Genomic DNA, 20,253 nt, shown 5'->3' on the forward strand with positions numbered 1-20,253 from the left:
ACCTAAGAGGACCCTGTTACTTACGGTTTGGGGAGATGCCCCCATCCTGCTGACAAGGGAGCAGACCCGTGGCCTTTCTACCCAGAAACCATGATGGTCTCTACTCCCCACCCCTCTCCTGCTCATGGCCTTCTTTACGTACTTCCCTTCCGTTCTGAAGCATCTACTGATCACCAGCTGCATAGCAGACACTAAGCTGGGTATCAGGAATAGAGAGATGGATCTCACACAGTGTCTTCACGGAGCTCAGAGTTCTGAACAGAAGGTGGGACGGACAGATAGACAAGCAAATAACTGTGATACAGTTGGATGACTAAGGTGTTGTTGGAAGTTTCGGGAAAGAAAAAGGTAACTCTCCCTGGGGAGGTATCATGAAGGGCTTTCCTAGAAAGGAGCCATGTGAGGTGGGTCATGAAGGATGAATAGAAGTTTTCTGAGCAGAAGAAAGGAAGAAGGACTTTCTATGCAGAGAAGTAGTCAGCCCTCGAAAGGCATTGGAATCACCTGAGGAGATTTAAAAATACCGACATAAAGTATTAACACCAAAGTTCCATCTCCAGAAATTCTGCTATGTTGGTCTGGAGTGTGGTCTGGGCATTTGGGATTTTTAAAAGCTCCCCAAGTGATTCCAATGTGCAGGCAAGGTTGAGAGCTACTGGTTGAAGTGGGCTGAGATCTCTGACAAAAAAGTGACTTAGAATCACTGATATGGGATACAGGCTGTGCCAAAAACGTACAGGGATATGTGTACGCCCGCTGCTTCCTGGTTCCGGCCTCGGACAATGCCAGAAGAGAGGTGTAAATTCTGGGGAGGGCCTTCCACGCGTCCCTGGGCCCCTTTTTCGTCTCACAGCGTGGCCAGGGCCCCGGTGGATTCTGTGCCCCCACACTGTCCTTCCTCCCGGCCCCGTGGCCCACCGCGCTGTCCTGGACCTCCTCCTTCCCCCGCCCCCCTCCACCTCACCTTGTCCTGTGCTGTCCTATTTCTTTTCCTGATCCCTCCCGTCCATCTCCCCTTTCTTCCAAGCCAGTGAGAGAAGCAGGAGCCGGCAGGTCTCAGGGGCTGGGAACTGGGTAGCAGAGCCGTGAGCAGGGACCGTGTAGGGAGCTGAGGTGCAGACAGGGCTCCTTTGTGCCCGGGATACAGGGCAGAGACCTGGGTACCGCTAATTAGGCTGAGCCGTACTGTAAGGCAGCCAGGGCAGTCCTGCTAGGGGGCTGGAGCAGGGGTTGCAATTGCCTCCCACCTTCCACGCTGCTTCCTGGGCTAAAAGGGACTGTTGCCAGCAGCCCGGCTGACAAATAGCCTGGCCTTCTCAAAGCCAGACTCAGCCATCTCCAAGTGTTTCCTTCAGCGGATTTGTGTTGCCATTCTCCCTCTGTCTCTCTGCCACCTGCACAGCTGCTTTCTGTTTCCAGGCTCCAGGAGGACAGGAAGGCATGGAGGAGACCCTGCCCAGGCGAGGGGTGGAGACGAGGGGGCGTCTGGCTTTGCCCTTTGCCCCAGGGTCCTCACCTTCCCACGGGTCCCCTCTGGTCCCCTGGACCCCAGACAAGCTACGTCTGCCTCCCTGAAGCCAGGCACTCCAAGGAACTTGGATTTATAAATAATGACTTTGTATTACGGCTATGCGGGCATGTGTCTAATCTCCAGATGGCGCTATGAATTCCTAGAGGGCAAAGATTAGGTGAAATACATCTCCAAATCCTTGAAAAGGCCTTGCAAAATGTATATATTGGTTTCTTTGTTGAATGAATGGATAAAAATGAAAAATATGGTAAGTCACGCATGTATTTTCTTCCTTCCGCAAATAACTACCAAGCAGCTAATTTATTCAAGACCCTGAGAGACTCGGACACAGGTCTTTGCCAAGGCTTCAAAGAGGCTCAAAGGGAGAATGTCCAGAGCAGCGTGGAGCCCAGGCTTGGGGCTTTTTGCTCTTTCTGTGGCTGAGCCTTTGAGGACTGTGCTCCTGCAAAGAGGAGAGCTTCATAGCACCTGCACCTGGCATGCAGTAGGTGCTGAATAAACATTCAGTGAAGGCGTGTGGATGAATGAATGAACGCTGCCCCACCCTCATGCCCCTTCTCAGACATCTCTAATCAATGGTGGCTCTTTTTCTCCCTGGTCCCTGAAGCTGCCTGAGTTCAGGACTGTGCTTCAGGCAGTCACGATTAGTCCATTGAAGAGATGTGCTCTCTTGGCCGTCTTGGTCTCAGGGCCATCCTGGAGTAAGTGGTAGGTGGGGACACCCTCAGACCAGCCTCCTGGGTCACCATCAGGTTGATGTGACTGAGGATATGTTAGGAGGTCGCCCTCCTTATGCCCATGGGGCTATGCGGCCACCTCCGGGCTGGCCTCCCGCTTTCTGATCTGTTCCCTGCTGCCCCTGCCTCCTGCTGATGGAGGTGGTTCCTGAAGTTCCTGCCCTGGGCCCACCGTCTCCAGGCAAAGTCCAGTCTCCTTAGCTACCTATAGGACTTGTCACGGATGGTCACATCCCCTCCTCCAGTGACTCCAGTGCCTCCCCAGACTCAGTGACCCCCAGTTTGGGCATCTAAGGATGCTGGCTGAATCCTAGCCCCAGGTGTTAACAGCCCTTCTTTCTTACTCATGTCTCAGTTCCCTTGCCTCTGGCTGCCCACAAAACAAGATGCTTTCTGGACCCTCATGTTTACTGCAATGGAAACAGTTCCTGTTTAATCTAACTTTCCTCTGTATTGCATCCACCCAGACCCCTGGTTCCCTAGGGGAAATCTAGGTTTCTCAATCCCAGAACCTGGACAGGCAGAGAAGCCCTGCTTAACCCAACAGCAATGGCCTGGGTGCATGTCCTCCTATCCTAGGGACTCGTATTTCCTGTTCATATATATTAATCAGAACATCACTTCGCCGCCCCACCTTCATTGAGAAGCCAGCATTGCCCCAGATCTCTGAGGATTCTTGAGGGGCTTACATCCCCATGGTTATCTCTGCTTTGATCTAATTATCTCTCTCTCAATCGCCTCCTATGGCTGATCCCTTCTCTTTACTCTGCTTTAGTTCAAGGGAACACAGCCACTTTCCCTTGATTTCCCCAAAACATCACTCACACAAGGCAGTTGTGTATAGAGGAATTATTTTTCTCCTTCCTGATGATTTTTTTTTTTTTTTTTTTTTCGATAGGCGGGCCTCTCACTGCTGTGGCCTCTCCCCTTGCGGAGCACAGGCTCCGGAGCACAGGCTCCGGAGCACAGGCTCAGCGGCCATGGCTCACGGGCCCAGCCGCTCCGCGGCATGTGGGATCTTCCCGGACCGGGGCACGAACCCGTGTCCCCTGCATCGGCAGGCGGACTCTCAACCACTGCGCCCCCAGGGAAGCCCCCTGATGATTTTTTAAAATGTTTACACTCACAGAAAACCAAATAAGACCTTGCCTTTTTCTTCCCAATTTATTTAGCTGATTTCATGTATTTTTGACAGGTTCATCATGTTTCCGGCAGTTATAAATATTTTCCCCTCTGGCTTCACTCTCTGACACTACATTTCTGGGCTGTGACTCACCGAAGTTGTCCCACAGCTGGGGCTTGAATCCAGTCTTTTTTCTTCAATTTGACATCTCCCTACCCAACCCCAGGTCACCACCAAATCCCAGCCTGAACACAGGAGACTATAAAATATGATGCCCAGTGGAAAGGTCACAAGCACATATGACAGCTGGCCGGGCCTCTCACCCACACTCAGCTGAGCAGGCATCCAGGGTCTTGCCTCTGGGAGGAGAGATGCATGACCTGGAGAGATGCACATTCCTTTCCCCAGGCTCTCCTATAACCAAGGGCAGCTGACTGGTGATACCATGGGGAGGACAGGACAGGACAGAGCCTGCCCCCTCCCCCAAGTGGCAAGCAGGGCCCTGACCTTAGCCCCGTGCCAAGCCCATACCCCAAACCACATTCAAAGCCATCTGGCCCACAGACAACATGCGTTCCTCCTCCGGGATTTCATTTCCATCCCCACAACCAGAAGTTTCTAGAGAATTTTCCTCTTGCAGGCACACATACGCATGCAACTCACACACTTTTTTTTTTTTTTTTTTTTTTTTTAATAAAGAACTCAAAACCCTTCCAAGTCCCAGGAAATAAATTTCTATTTTTGGAGAAGAAAATAGAACAAAAAAACCAAGCTTCGGGTACGCTTTGGGATAGCTATGCTATGCTTTATGTTCTAAATAAAAATCAGGACAAAGGGTTTGACAAAGATTTTAGTGCCTCCTTCAGGTGTGAGAGGCAGCCTAGGAAGTCCAATGTTGTAACTTCGGGGGCAGCTTTAAGATTAATAGGGGACTTCCCTGGTGGGGCAGGGGTTAAGAATCCACCTGCCAGTGCAGGGGACATGGGTTCCATCCCTGGTCCGGGAAGATCCCACATGCCGCGGAGCAACTAAGCCCGTGCGCAACAACTCCTGAGCCCACGTGCTGCATCTACTGAAGCCCGTGATCCTAGAGCCCATGCTCTGCAACAAGAGAAGGCACCACAATGAGAAGCCCGCACACCGCAACAAAGAGTAGCCCCCGCTCGCCACAACTAGAGAAAGCCCGCGCACAGCAACGAAGACCCAACACAGCCAAAAATAAATTAAAAAAAAAAAAAGATGGGCTTCCCTGGTGGCTCAGTGGTTGAGAATCCGCCTGCCGATGCAGGGGACACGGGTTCGTGCCCCGGTCCGGGAAGATCCCTCATGCCGCGGAGCGGCTGGGCCCGTGAGCCATGGCCGTTGGGCCTGCGCGTCCGGAGCCTGTGCTCCGCAACGGGAGAGGCCACAACAGTGAGAGGCCCACATACCGCAAAAAAAAAAAAAAAAAAGAAAAAAAAAGATGAATAGGCTTTCTAAGAACAAAGTGTTCAGTGATCCTCTCCACCGGGAACCATAGCTAATATTTCTCCTTCATAAAGGCTCTGAAAAGTCCTGCACAAGGAAAACCCATTTAAATTTTTTAAATTTATTTTTTATTGAGTGAAAGATTCTTTAAATTCTATAGTGCTTTACAATTTTCAAAGGTTTTACACACATGATTTCATATAATCCCATAACAACATTTAAAGTATATATATTTAATTAAAAATTATTTTAAAAATTTTAAATTAAAAAAATTTTTAATCCCCTACCCCTGTACTGCCCCTCCATTTAAATTTGAGGACACAGTTTCTCCCAAAGTTGTTTGAGCACTTACTCTTTAAAACAATTTTTTTATCGTGGTAAATGTATAACATAATATTTATCATTTAAATCATTTTAAGTACACAATTCTGTGGCATTAAATATAGTCACAATGTTGTGTAACCATCACCACTATCTATACCCCAAACTGTTTCATCGTCCCCAACAAAAACTCTGTACCCACCAACAATAACTCCCCCTTTCCTGCCTCTCCCACTACACCCCTGGTAAACTCAATTCCACTTTCGGTCTCCATGAATTTGCCTATTCTTAGTACCTCATCTAAGTGGAATCATACAATATTTGTCCTTCTGTGTCTGGCTTATTTCACTAAGCCTAAGATTTTCAAGGTCTATCCATGCTGAAGCGTGTATCAGAACTTCATTCTTTTTTCATGGCTGAATAATGTTCCATTGTATGTGTGCGCCACATTTGGTTTACCCATTCGTCTGTTGATGCAGGGCATTTATTCTTTGTTTCATGCCCCAATCTCTCGCTGGACACCATGTGGGGAGGTCCATGGAACACAGTTTGGGGACTGCTGGTTAATGGGGATTTTGGATAGGCCAGGATTTCCTTACCCACATGGCTGCCCCAGGCACTGCCAGAGGCGCTCTGATCGGCTCAGTCTCGAAACTGAAGGCAGAGGCTAAAGCCCCAAGAGGTGAAGCTGTCTGGGAAGGACCCGGGAGGGGTGATCCGTGATCAGCGCTGGGGGAAAGCCAGGAAGAGCCCTGTCCTCCAACCCTCAAAGGATGGTGGCTGTGCTGAGGAGACCTGCTGGGATGACTGACAGCTCCGTGCTGGTGACATCTGTCAGGGCGGCCTCCCTTGGCTTTGATGACAGGACTGGACCAGAGCCAAGCCCGAGGGAGGCCCCAGCCCCCTTCTGGCAGCCTCACAGGTGCACCCTATCCTGCTCCTCAGGGAGCTGGACAGACTATTCCGAACCACTGCCCCTCCCGGCCCTTCCCACGGGCACTGGGAGTCAGCACTTCCCACGGGCAGACCTGCTGGGGCAAAGTGCCTGCCCTCTGGGCTCACCCCGCTCCAGAGGGCCTTCTGCTGTGCATTCTTCTCCCAAGCTCAGGGATCTGGGAAACGCAAGGGAGGAAACACCCAGAGCCAAGCCCCTTGTGACTGGGGGAGAATGTGTGGTCCTCTGGGAACCTGGGGGCCTGGGGTCCAGCTTGGCCAGACCTTCAACTCCCCATGTGACCGTCTTGAGTAGACAAGTAGACAGTGGCTCTGTGACCTCCAAGGTCCCTCGCAGCTGATTTCCATCCTGGGTTCCACACTGCCTTGTCCTGCCTGCATTCCTGAGTTCAAGGCTCAGATTACAGCTCCCCACATGGGCTCTCCCATCACCCGGAGCCTGAGGTTCTTCCTCCGTCTTGCTAGAACAGCTGTATTTCTCCTGAGGGATTACCTTTTGAACCAGAGAATTATTTGAAGGAGCAGATACCTTCCAGAGTTGTTCAACAAAAACCAACAGAGCATCTTCAGAGAAATTACAAATAAACAAGTGGTCATCCTTCTAATCTGGGTACAGCTCACCTCCCCAGACCCCCAGACTCCAGACCTGCTGCCTCAACGAAAGGTCCTTTAACCTTTGTCCAAACTCCACGTGCCTCGGGCCTCTCAGGACACCCACTTTTCCTCCTTCTGGCACTGTTGCTTGCCTCTCCATTTATGTTTCTGGCTTAGTTGTGGGCTCCTGGAGGAAAGAGAGTAGGTCTGTCCGTCTACACATTGCAGGGCAGTCCTAGGCCCTGTGGCCTCGACCTACAGCACTGCTGACCTGGGCTGGGAGGGCTTCTGGGGTTTCCTTGCCCTGGTGAGGAGCTGCAGGGTGAGCCCAGAGGGTCCTGCCCATCCCTCTTCAGCCCAGGTTGTCCTGCAGAGCCCAGCAGAGATTCAGGCAAGGGAGAAAGTATTAAACAGGATGAGTGTCCTCCGCATGAAATAAATAAGGAGCGGACGCCAGACGGAACACGCAGGGAGTGGAGCCCCGGGAGTACTTGAGCTTCTCCAGCCTGAAGGTATTCAGAGGATTGAAGTGAAATGGACGTGCCCACAGGCCGGGGCGCAGGGTGTTCGTCCCTCCCTCTAGGTCCTGAGCCCACTGAGACCCACCTTCTCACAGACCTCTAGCTCCCTCTCCCGCCTGGGCCAGGCTGTTCCCAGGGTCTTCCCTGCTCACAGAGCCCGCTCCCTGCTCCCGGCTCCCTCCTCTGCCCATTGGCTTCTGATGTCTCCTGCTTTCCCCTCCCCAGGCTCCTTTCCTCAGTACATGGATTCAGGTGGCAGCCACATTTCCCTGCAGTTTGTCACAGGTGCCAGGGGCCCTGATGCTGGTTCTCAGCCCTGCTGCTCACTGGCTGTGTGACCCAGGGCAAACGCCTCCCCTCTCCGAGCCTCAGTTTCTCCATTTGTAAAATATGTGGTTTGAGGACGTGACGACTGAAGCCTCTCCCAGCGATATAGTTCTCTCTCTCCAGAAAATATCACCCGGCACCAGGCTGAGTTAAAAATCTGTCTCATTTCTATTTTAAATTCACACTTTTCAGCCTGCCCTGCCCTACCAGGCATCACCCACAGCAGGAAGGAAGAGGCATTTCATTCCGTCTGCTTTTCTCACTCAGGACTGGCCTCCGCTGGCCTGGCCTCTCCCCAGGCACCCGGGCTCCTCCCAGGGCTGTGGCCTTCCTCTGGCCGGGCTCTCGGTCAGGGACTCATTTCCTCCTCCAGGCATGAGCACTTTTCCGAGGAGCCAGTGCCTGTCCTGGCGGCCTGGATGCTTCCTTAGAGGCAGGACCTGGATCAGGCCCCGCCCTGCAGCTTGGCAAGCACCGACCTGCTGTTGATGGGACGTAATTAACGCGGGGATCCGCTTTCCTCCCGGCCCTGGGTGAGAGGCGCCCTTCTCGGAGCTCAAGGACACAGGGCACTCCATTGTTCTCTGGAGCCGGCCAGCTGCCCCCGCAGCCCCTCATCAGGCTGCTCAGCTGCTGCCTCCTGATCCCCTCTGCTCTCGCTGTTCTTTGCCCTTCCCTTCCTGGGGGGCTTGTACAAGGGCCCACCCTCAGTGACTGAAGTCCTCCGTCAGGGCTGGACCAGCCCGTCTCCTTCAGGATGTTGGTCCTTAGTCCTCATCAGACTTGACCTGTCAGCCAGCGCATTGGACGCAGCCCATCCGCCCTCCCTGAAATGGAGCCCAGTCTCCCTGGGCTGCTCCCTACGTCTCTGGTTGCTCGTCCTCAGCCTCCTTTGCTTGTTGGGATGCCCTGCGGCCCGGTCCTCAGTTCCCACAATCTCCCCCTCCTCCCTCCCTCAGGGCTGCATGCCCTTTGTAGGCTGCTGACTTCCAAATTCCTATCTGCATCCTAGAGACGGCTAGATCCCTCTCAGAGTAAAACCAAGTCCTTGCAGTGGCCTCCAAAGCCTGTACCACCTGTACCTCCATCTGGTTCTTGGACACACCAGACCCAGTCTGCCCCTTGGCCTTTGCATCGGCCGTTCCCCCACCTGGAATGCTTCAGTCCTGAATGTCCCCATGACTTGTTCCCTCCCCTTCCTCAGTTCTTTGATCAGATGCCACCTTCTCAGTGAGGCCTTTCGTGATCACTCTGTTTCAGAGTGCAACCCTCTTCCCCCCGCCACCCCGCATACTCCACTTCCCCTAGCATTCTCTCCGTCTTTCTTCCCTGTTGTATTTTTCTCCATGCTATGTCTCTTAAATGTATCTGGTTTTTAAGTTGATTCCTCCCTCTGCAAGATAAGCTCCACGGGATCGTGGATGTGTGTTTGTTTTATTCATTGTATTCCTAGTGCCTGGTACATGGTAGTTAATCAACAAATGTTTGTTGAACAAATAGGTGGGTGTTTCAGTAGATGTCCTAGTACATGTATCTTCATGTTCTGGGATTTTGACTTCTGTAGAGGAGATCCTGGAAGTGAGGTTGCTCTAAAACATGTACATATAGATTTATTTTTAATTTTCATAATCAACTCTAGATTACTTTCCCAAGAGGCTGTAGCAGTTCATGCCCATTGCCCTGCTTGTGCTGGATGTTCTCGCTCTTGAATGTGTGATGTCAGCGTGCTGGAGGAAGGGGAAGGCATCTCATTGCTTTTTTTTTTTTTTCTTTGCTGTACGCGGGCCTCTCACTGTTGTGGCCTCTCCCGTTGCGGAGCACGGGCTCTGGACGCTCAGGCTCAGCGGCCATGGCTCACGGGCCCAGCCGCTCTGCGGCATGTGGGATCCTCCCGGACCGGGGCACGAACCCGTGTCCCCTGCATCAGCAGGCGGACTCTCAACCACTGCGCCACCAGGGGAGCCCCATCTCATTGTTTTAATTTTCATTTTCCTGACTGATTAGGGAAGAACGTGCTTCTTATTTATTGACCTCATGAATTTTTATTTCTATGAATTGTCTCTTTTATAGTCTTTGCTCCCCTTTTTTGTTGTTGCTGTTGGGGGGAGAGGTTTATGTTTTCTCATGAGTTTGTAGAAGGAATCCTGATTTCTTAAAAGAAAATCCCATACAATTCTGATACTTATGGAGATTCTGGAGTGATTGGTCTAGAGTGAACATCTTCCTGGTTTGCCACTTCCTGTCATGCTCTGGGGCCCCCTGTGCATTTTGGAATTAAAGATGTTTTGAAGTTTTTTTCTTGTTGGTTCTTTGTCTCTTCTACAATGTACTTGTGTTAGTTTAAAAAAAAAAGATATTAAAAAAAAGTCATAGGAAAATCTTTGTGTTGTATTGCCAAGTGGAAAAAACATTTATAATTAGGATGTACTTTTTGAAGACAGCTACATAAAAAGGCTCTCTGTATATAGAAACTCTAGCAGTGAATCAGCCAAAGTGAAAAGGGGGGGATTATGGATAATTTTTCCCTACTATGGGAGACAGGCAAGTGGGGGAAGAGGGCGTGGTGCTGAATCCCCAGCGGAGAAGGATAAGCTGTTGGAATCATGGCACCTGGCCTACTCTCTCCTCTGGGCCTTGGCAGACATCACCAATCAATCACTTCAGTGGTTCCTCCTAAGCCCAGACTTAGCCTTAGAACCTTTCCCAACCCAGGAGTACAGGGAGCTACTAGTCATAGATCAGAGCTGGCAGGCGAGATTAAACCCATTCACCCATCCTTGCCCAGGCGGGAGGCAGTGCGGTCAGCACCAGCCCCACAGAGGCCTCTCTTGCTGGGGCAGTAGCATGCTCCCCAGCAGCCTCCTGGTTGCATTGGGGCTGCCAGTTAGCTGTGTCTCCCCAGAAGTGCCCTGGCTGAGGTTCCAGGGGTCTTTTCAACCTGCATTGGCTCTCATCACTAATACCAAGCATCAGTTTCTGAAATCTCTTTTCCTCTTGTTCCCTAGGGCTCATTGGAACTGGGAACAGTGTCTTCAGCCTGGATGCTTAGACTGTGACTTTGCCCAGACCCTGGCACATCCCCTCGGGCACCACACCTTGGCTGCTCCCACCTTTGGTCTGACTCTCTGTTCTGACTTTTGTTCTCACGGCATGCCTCCCACCACTGACCTCATGGTCTCAGCTGTGATTTCGTGCCCTGGTACTATGTCCACTGGCACATCCTCACTGTCCAACCAGACCCCTGGCCCTTCCCCTCCCGCTGCCCTGTGCTTGGCTTGCCTCTGAACTGACAGATTCTCCAGCAAGACTCGTGGCAGGACACCCAGGAATTTCTCACCGACATTCTTTTTAGACCAGCTTGGGGAGGTGGGTTGATTAGAAAGGATAGGAAGAAACATTGTTTATGTCTTTTTCTATTTGGGGGAAAAATAGTAAATGATATAGAAACATGACAGAAACGTATGAAAAAACTGCCAGAAATTCAGCCACCTGGAGATAAGCACAATTACTGTGCTGGCAAACATCCTTCCAGTCACCTCTCAGCCTCCGCACCCACTGAGATCTGCGTATATCAATTGTCTTAAATGGCATCATGCTGTTATTCAACCTGCGTTTTTCACTCGTCCATATGTCATGAGCATTTTCAAGGATGCCAATGATGAGAAACATGGTTTCCCTTGCCTAGACTGTAAATTATATTCCACAGGGTCCTTTTTTCACCTGGCATATCTGCAGTTTTGCTTCTTTGGAGGCAGAAACTTTACTCACGCTCCATTTCCCTCCCATGGTAACAGACCACCCACTGGGTGTCCAGCCACTACCACAAAGACAATATATCCCAGCTCCTCTTGGACTGTGTTTGGTCATGTGACTGAGTTCTAGCCAATGGGGGGTGAGCAGAAGAGGAATATGTACAATGTTTTGGATGTGTCCTATGGTGGTTTTACACATGTTCATAAACTCTTTGGCACTCCTTTCATTAAGGTGAAGTCTAATTCCCCTCTGCTTAGGTTTATGCTGTGCTTAGTGACTTGCTTTTTTTTTTCTGAATTTTTTAAATTGAATGAAAGATTCTTTAAATTCTATAGTGCTTTACAATTTTCAAAAGTTTCACACACTTGATTTCATATAATCCCATAATAACCCTATTTTCTCCCACCCCATATTGCCCCTCCCCCATCCCTCTCCCCACTGGTAACCACTAGTTTATTCTCTATATCTTTGAGTCTGCTTTTTTGTTATACTCGCTAGTTTGTTGTATTTTTTAGATTCCACATACAAGTGATGTCATACAATGTTTATGTCTTCCTATATCTGACTTATGTCACATTAGCATCATGCCCTCCAAGTCCATCCATGTTGCTGCATGCAAATGGCAATATTTTGTTCTTTTTTATGGCTGAGTGGTATTCCACTGTATATATATGCCACATCTTCTTTACGCACTCATCTGTTGATGGACACTTGGGTTGCTTCCAAAGACAATTGGTTGCTTCCAATTGCTTCCTTGGCAATTGTAAATAATGCTGCTATGAACATTGGGGTGCAGGTATCTTTTTGAATTAGTGACTTGCTTCTAATGGACAGAATATGGCAGAAGTCATTGTGTGTGATGTGCAAGGTTAGGGCAAGGAAGCAGTTGGCTTCCTCCTTGATTTCTCTTGTAGTAAGCACGATGGGGAAGCCAATTCCCATGTCATGAGGACAATCAAGAAGCCCCTATGGAGTGGCCCACGTGGCAAGGACCTGAGGCTTCTTGCCAACAGCCACATGACGGAGACATTTTGGAAGCAAATCCTCAAGCCTCAGTCTAGCTGGCATTCAGATGATCACAGTCCTGCTGACATCTTGACTGCAACCTCTGAACTCCCGACTTGCTGAAACTGAGATAATAAATGTATATTGCTTGAAGTAACTAAGTTCTGGGGTAATTTGTTATGCGGCCACAGATAACACATGCTCTTAAGAGGATGGGTGGGCCTTTGTTTCCCCTTCGCCCTCTCTCTGTATGGAAGGTGGGTGTGGGTGTGCCATCCTGGATCTTTCAGATGAGGGCAACATGCTAAGGATGGAGGAGCAACAACATAGACAGGGTGTGGGCCCTTGATAGCTTCATAGAGCAAAATCACCATAATAACTCACTCTTCTGTCTGACAGGGAAGTAAACATCTGTATTAATAAGGTCAGAGCTTTCCCACCAATGTTGGGCTTCCCTGGTGTGTGGGTTACAGGTGTGTGAAGCTACTGATTGCCTAGAGCCATCCCTGGGTCAGTGGAGCTATATAATTGTTGTCATTTTCCCTGCGTGCCAGAATGGGAATACAATCTGGGAAGCTTTGGATCTCGGTCACAGCAGCCAAATTTTATCCTAACGAAGACTCTCTGCAAAGTGAGCTTTTGCTTAGTAGTTTGACATGTGCTTCTCTCCTTGATAAGGCCCCTGGGTGGTCATGCCCTGAAGGGGTCAGTCAGATCTTGGCAGGCGAGGCTGGTGGGTGCTATAGGTGGTTCGGCTTTCCCCAGGGGCAAGAAGCCCCAGCTTGATGGTCACTCCCCCTGCCTGCGCAGAGGGCTAGCTCAGCAAACCGGAACGACCTCCCCTCCCCAGCCACAGAGAACCACTTGGGTTGTCTTGGACTCCTCCTCTCTTCCCCCTGAGCTGCCTCCACGCCCCAACCTACCTTCTCTTCGGTCTCTGCCCGCCTCAGGAACAGAGGTGGCAGCAGAGCTGAGGTGGGTGCCTTCCATCTTCTCATAGGCTGTTTAATAATGCCGTTTCTCCCTGATGACAGTCATGGGTCACACATGACCCATGAACCAAGCCTCACTTGGACAGAATTCTATTAAGAGGGTTGGGCCTGGGGCTTTCCTGATTTCCCCACTCAGAACAGCAGAGTCTGAATTTTTATAGCTTGGTAAGGTTCCCCTGATCCAGGGCATCAGCTGAAGGGTCCTTCCTTTTGTTTAAACTCAGGACGATATGAATTCAACAAAAGGATTCGTTTTAGCGTGAATGACCTCACGTTGTGACATAAGAATGCATTTTACGACACGGCTTATACAAACACAGACTCAAATCTATGTGACTAGAAATACTCCACTGTGCATTCTGGTGTCACTGCCCAGAGGCTCCTCACTAATGACCAGAAGGAACCCTGAGGAGTGTGGCGGGGAGATGACACCGGCTTGGACAGGGTGGGCTCCTCTCCTGTGAAGCCCCGCTGCCCCCTTCCACCGTCCACACCCTCCACACCCTTCACTTCGTGCCAGCCCGACACTGCTGGTCTTGGGACCGGGTGTTTTCTTGTTTCTGGGCCCTTATTTTCAAATTAGTCTTATTACCTGCTAAGATGATTGCACAAAGTTCACTTTGAGCATTAAGGGATTTTTGTCCCTCTTTTTGGAGGGAGATTATTTATTTGTGGATTAACAAAAATTTACCATTTTAACGATTTCTAAGCATACAATTCAGTGGCATTAAATACATTCACAGTGTACCATCACCACCATCCATCTCCAGAATTTTTTTTATCACCGCAAATGGAAACTCAGAACCCATGAACAGTAACTCCCAATTTCCCCCTTCCCCAGCCCCAGGTAACTCTATTCTACTGCCTGTCTCCATGACTTTGCCTATTCTAGATTCCTTATATATGTGGGATCAGACATTATTTATCCTTCGTGTCTGGCTTATTTCACTTAGCCTAATGTCTTCAAGGTTCATTTATGTTGTAGCATGTATCGGACTTTCATTCCTTCTTATGGCTGAGGATTGTTTTTAATCAACAGATTTTCATCAAGGATTGATGTTTCCAATACATGCTGCCAAATTCCCGCAGACATTTCTTAAACCTGGAATCAGCTTTTCTCTTTCCTACATCCTTGTTCTCTTTATCCTTGACATGGCATCTGACCTCTGACAGCGTCTGGGCAAGGTGTTTCATTCTGTTCTCTTGGATGAGAAGAGGGCTCTGAGGCTGGAGTCTGTTTTGGGAAAAGATGCCCTGTGGAGTGGCCTCTCTCTTTGGTGACAGATGAGGGACACTCACTGTTACTCTCCCCTCCCAGGTTCTGTAAGCCTGCCTAACATCATGCTTTGGTTTTTCAGTGTGGCTTCACATTGCTTGTTTGATTTAACCTAAAGTCCATGATGTAGGCTGGGTGTCAGTAACCCTTTTTCACTCTGAGGAAACTCAGGCCTAGGGAGGTGATGGCTCTTGCCTGCCCAGGAGGTCAGTGGCATCACTGAGACTGGATGAGGGCACCCAAGTCGAGGAATTCTTCTATTACTTCGTCAGGCGTCTTGAAAGCAGCAAATGCTTCAGGCTCCCTTCTTGCATCGTGCTTCTTCCTGCTGCCTTGAGGGGGTTGGGTGGAATGATGGGGTTTGGAGAGCATGGACACATGGGGAAGAATGAACAGCTCTTCCCATCCCTCAGCTTGTGGCAAAGCCAGCCTTCTTTGGAGCTACAATTAGGGCTGAGTCTGGCGCCCTCAAGAGGCAAGGGTGGGAAGGTGGCAAAATGCGTTGCGTCACCTGGGGACTTACGGCTAAAGCTAAGGGGTTGGGAGCCTTCTCCTTACGTGTGCAACCTTCCTACAGGAAGTGCCAGCAACGGCAGCGTTTTTTGAGAATAAATGTTTCATGCACATGGTTCAAATATTATGCGATACAAAGAGAATGAAGGAAAGAATCTCTTCTCACTGCTGTCGCCAACACCCAGTTCCTCTATTAGAGCCATCAATATTTACTACATTTTTTTTAACATCTTTATTGGAGTAGAATTGCTTTACAATGGTGTGTTAGTTTCTGCTTTATAACAAAGTGAATCAGCTATACATATACATATATCCCCATATCTCCTCCCTCTTGCGTCTCCCTCCCACCCTCCCTATCCCACCCCTCTAGGTGGTCACAGAGCACCTAGCTGATCTCCCTGTGCTATGCGGCTGCTTCCCACTAGCTATCTATTTTACGTTTGGTAGTGTATATATGTCCATGCCAATCCCTCACTTTGTCCCAGCTTACCCTTCCCCCTTCCCGTATCCTGAAGTCCATTCTCTACTTTTGTATATCTTTTCTGAGAAAAGTTATATATACCTGCAAGTACATATATACACATACATATATATGTGTGAATATGTGTGCATGTATATATATGCATATATATTCTTTTCTCACAAATAATATACTTTTTTTCACAAATAACAGCATATTATACGTACTGCTCTGTGTCTCGCCCTTCTCCTCACCCCCACAGTATATAATATTAATAGTGATGAACGTTTATTAAGTGCTTACCATGTACTGGGTACTATCCTAAGAACTTGATACCTATTAATTGTCTTAATTCATTTCATCTTCACAATAACCTCATGAGGTAACATTATAATTTTTTCAACCTTACTCATAATGAAAACCATGCAAATTAAAACAACACTGAGATAGTATTTTTCATTCATCGTGCTATTAAAGATCAAAAAGCTTGCTAACACACCATGTGGGAAAGGGTGTGGGGAAATTGACAGTCCATAGACTGCTGGCAGGCAATTAAGTGATATCATTCAAAATTATAAAGGCACATAATTTTGGCTCAGCAATTCCACATCTAGGAATTTTCCCTGCAGATACACTTCACCAATGCTGAGTGACTTGGGCACAAATTATTCATGTAGCGTTGTTTGTAACAGCAAAAGTTTGGAAACAATTTAAATGCGCATCAGTAGGGACTGACTAAGTACTTATGATATATTGCCGTCCTTTCACTGAAATATTAGGTTGTGTTTTTTTTTGTTTTTGCTACACGCGGGCTTTTCTCTAGTTGCGGCAAGCAGGGGCTACTCTTCGTTGCGGTGCTTGGGCTTCTCATTTCGGTGGCTTCTCTTGTTGTGGAGCACGGGCTCTAGGCTCACAGGCTTCAGTAGTTGCAGTACGTGGGCTCACTAGTTGCAGCACGCAGGCTCAGTAGTTGTGGTGCATGGACTTAGTTGCTCCACGGCATGTGGGATCTTCCCAGACCAGGAATCGAACCTGTGTCCCCTGCATTGGCAGGCGGATTCTTAACCACTGTGCCACCAGGGAAGTCCTTAGGTAGTGATTTTTAAAATGAGCAAACTCTTTATGCATAGAGGTGGGATGCTTTCAAAGATGGAGAGCGTCTTAGTCTGTTGGGGCTGCTACAACAAGATACCACAAACTGGGTAGATTACAAACAACAAAAATTTATTTCTCACAGTTCTAGAAGCTGAGACTTTCAAGATCAAGAAACCAGCAGATTCACCGTCTGGTGAGAGCCGGCTTACTGGTTCATGGATGTCCGTCTTTTCCCTGTGTTCTCACATGGCAGAAGGGACTAGGGAGCTCTCTGGGCCTCTTTTATAAGGACACTAATCCCATTCACGAGAGCCCCACTCTCATGACCTAATCACCTCCCAAAGCCCCCACCTCCAAATACCATCACACTGGGGATTAGGTTTCAACAATTAAATTTGGGGAGGGAGGGGTACAAACATTCAGTCTAGAGCAGAGAGGGAGTACAACGTAATGGTTAAGAATCCAGATGTGAGCCAGGCTCCCGAGGTTTTCCTTCTGGCTCTGTTGCTTATCAACTGTGCAAACTTAGACTGTTACTTTACCTCTCTACACCTCTGGTCTCCTCATCTGAAAAATGGGGTTGGTAATAGCAACTTTAGATACCCCCAGCCAACACAAAAACAAGTGGCAAATAAGGGCTTATGATTATATGCCTCAGGGATTTGTGGGTGTTTGGTATACAGCATGATTGTGCTAATAACTAACTGATACAAGCACATGGTAGGTGCTCAATAAATATTGCTTAATAGGAAACTAAGCAGGCTCTTTCCTTATAATGGGGAATTCACAGGTTACCTGAAGAGTGGTTCCATATAGGACCCAAAGAGAAAGCTCACAGTTAACATCCAAAGTATCACCAAAGCACTGGGGTTTTATTTATTCAACAGGCTGTGTTTTGAGTACTAGCCATTCTGGAAGCTAAAGCACATACAAATAGAATAAGGATTGACCCTTGTCCCCAGAGCTGACGATCTCTGGAAGGAAAGATTTGCAAACAAGTAATTACAAGGTGAAGTGCACTTGCTATAATAAAGGTGTGGACAAAGAATGCCAAGGAGGGTAACAGCACATCCACCCACGGTGGATGTGGGGTGACACAGGTGGTGGCTTAGGAAGGGGATGGTGCCTGGTGAGGAGGCAGGGATTTAAAGCTGCAAAGGTAAGCTGAATCCGGGGTGGGAAGGGCCTTGAGGGCCTGGGAAGGGAACCTGAATGTCATTCTTAGGGTCCGAGAGAAGGTGGTGGGATCTGGGGGCAGAGCGGTGCCATGTTCAGGTCTGTGTTTTGGGGAGATAACTCTGGAGTTGATGTGAAAGGTGCAAAAAGCTCCTGCTGCAGAGCCCCAGATGTGGGGCACTTAAATCTTACTTCCTGCTGCAGTCAGAATTGATCAGGGACAACTTCTGGGGACAGGATTGATCTGGGGCCATACAACCCCGGGTGAGGAAAGAGGAGAAGCACAGGCGTTGATGACCAGAAAAAGTCCTTTCTTCCAACTCCCCTGCTAGGAACTGTACCAGTTAGGAAAGTATTTGGCTGCAAGTAGCAGGAAGCCTGGTTATAGAAGTTTAAACACACAGGGGAGTCTTTTTCTCATAACAAGAAATCAAGAGGAGGCCATTATAACATTGTTGTTGTAGCTCAACGACTCTGAGATTTCCTTTGGCCTTTTCTTGTTTATTTATTTAACTGAAGTATAGTTGATTTACAATGCTTCAGGTGTACAGCAAAGTGATTCAGTTAAATATACATATATATGTATATTTCAGATTGTTTTCCACTATAGGCTATTACAAGATACTGAATATAGTTCCCTGTGCTATCGAGTAGGTCCTTGTTGTTTATCTATTTTATGTACAGTCGTGTGTATCTGTTAATTCCAAATTCTCAATTTATCACTCCCCCACCCCCTTTTCCCTTTGGTAGCCATAAGTTTGTTTTCTACACCTGTGAATCTGTTTCTGTTTTGTAAATAAGTTCATCTGTATCGTTTTTTTAGATTCCACATATACGTGATATCATGTGGTACTTGTCTCTGTCTGACTTACTTCACTTAGTATGATCATCTCTAGGTCCATCCATATTGCTGTAAATGGCAATATTTCATTCTTTTTTATGGCTGAGTAATATTCCACTGCATGTATGTGCCCCATCTTCTTTATCCGTTCATTGGTTGATGGACACTTGGGTTGCTTCCATGTCTTGGCTATTGTAAATAGTGCTGCTATGAACACTGGGGTACATGTATCTTTTCAAGTTAGAGTTTTCATCTTTTCTGGATATATGCCCAGGAGTAGGATTGTTGGATCATATGGTAGTTCTATTATTTTATTTATTTATTTTTAACATCTTTATTGGAGTATAATTGCTTTACAATGGTGTGTTAGTTTCTGCTGTATAACAAAGTGAATCAGCTATACGTATTCATATATTCCCATATCCCCTCCCTCTTGTGTCTCCCTCCTACCCTCCCTATCTCACCCCTCTAGGTGGACACAAAGCACCGAGCTGATCTCCCTGTGCTATGTGGCTGCTTCTCACTAGCTATCTATTTTACATTTGGTAGTGTATATATGTCCATGCCACTCTCTCGCTTCGTCCCAGCTTACCCTTCCCCCTCCCCGTGTCCTCAAGTCCATTCTCTACATCTGCGTCTTTATTTCTGTCCTGCCCCTAGTTTCTTCAGAACCTTTTTTAAAAAATTTTAGATTCCATATATATGTGTTAGCATACGGTATTTGTTTTTCTCTTTCTGACTTACTTCACTCTGTATGACAGACTACATACTGTTCTCCATAGTGGTTGCACCAATTTACATTCCCACCAACAGTGCAGGAGGGTTTCTTTGGCCTTTTCTTCATGGTCTTCGATGGTTGGTACAACTCCAGGTATCATGCCCACATTCAAAAGAAAACAGAGACAAAAAGATGAAAAGAAAGGAGCCACGCCAGCTGAATCCATCCCCTTTTATCAGGAAAGCAGAAGCTTCTGGACTTAACGCTGTGAAACCCACTGTGTCTCCCCACAGGAGTGTCCATTCCAGACACTCGCCTCAGTGGGTCGCAGTTTATCCCTACACACCCTTACAGGGGCCATTAGAAGTAGATCCAGCCCCTGTGTCTGGGGTAGTGATTGGTGCTACAGCACCATTGCTGAATTCCCTGTGGGCCTTTTCTGAGCTGAGTGAGTGGGGGCAAGGGGCGTGGGGACAGCTGCTGCTTGGAGCCTGGTGTCCTAGTAGCAGAAAGCACTAGCAGCAATACGCTGTAGGGGCTGTATTGTCCATATAACTCTATGGTTGGTCTCCTCTCCTGGCAAGTCCATAGTGAGGGGAGTGAGGGGCCCTCAGTCCAACTTGGTGGCTGTATCAGTCAGGAGAGGCTGAGTCATGCTGCGGTAACAAATGGCCTGAAAAGTGTAATGGTTTAAACCCAAAGTTTGTATCTTGTTCATTCTAAATGTCCATCATGAGTCCACTGCGGGCTCTGTTCCCTTTCTCCGCCCTCTGGAATGCAGGCTAATGGAGGGTCACCATTTTGAACTTGCTGGTTGCCGGGACAAAGGGAAAGGAAAGATCTGGAGGG

This window comes from Hyperoodon ampullatus, assembly GCF_949752795.1.
Source record: "Hyperoodon ampullatus genome assembly, chromosome: 15".
NCBI lineage: Eukaryota > Metazoa > Chordata > Mammalia > Artiodactyla > Ziphiidae > Hyperoodon > Hyperoodon ampullatus.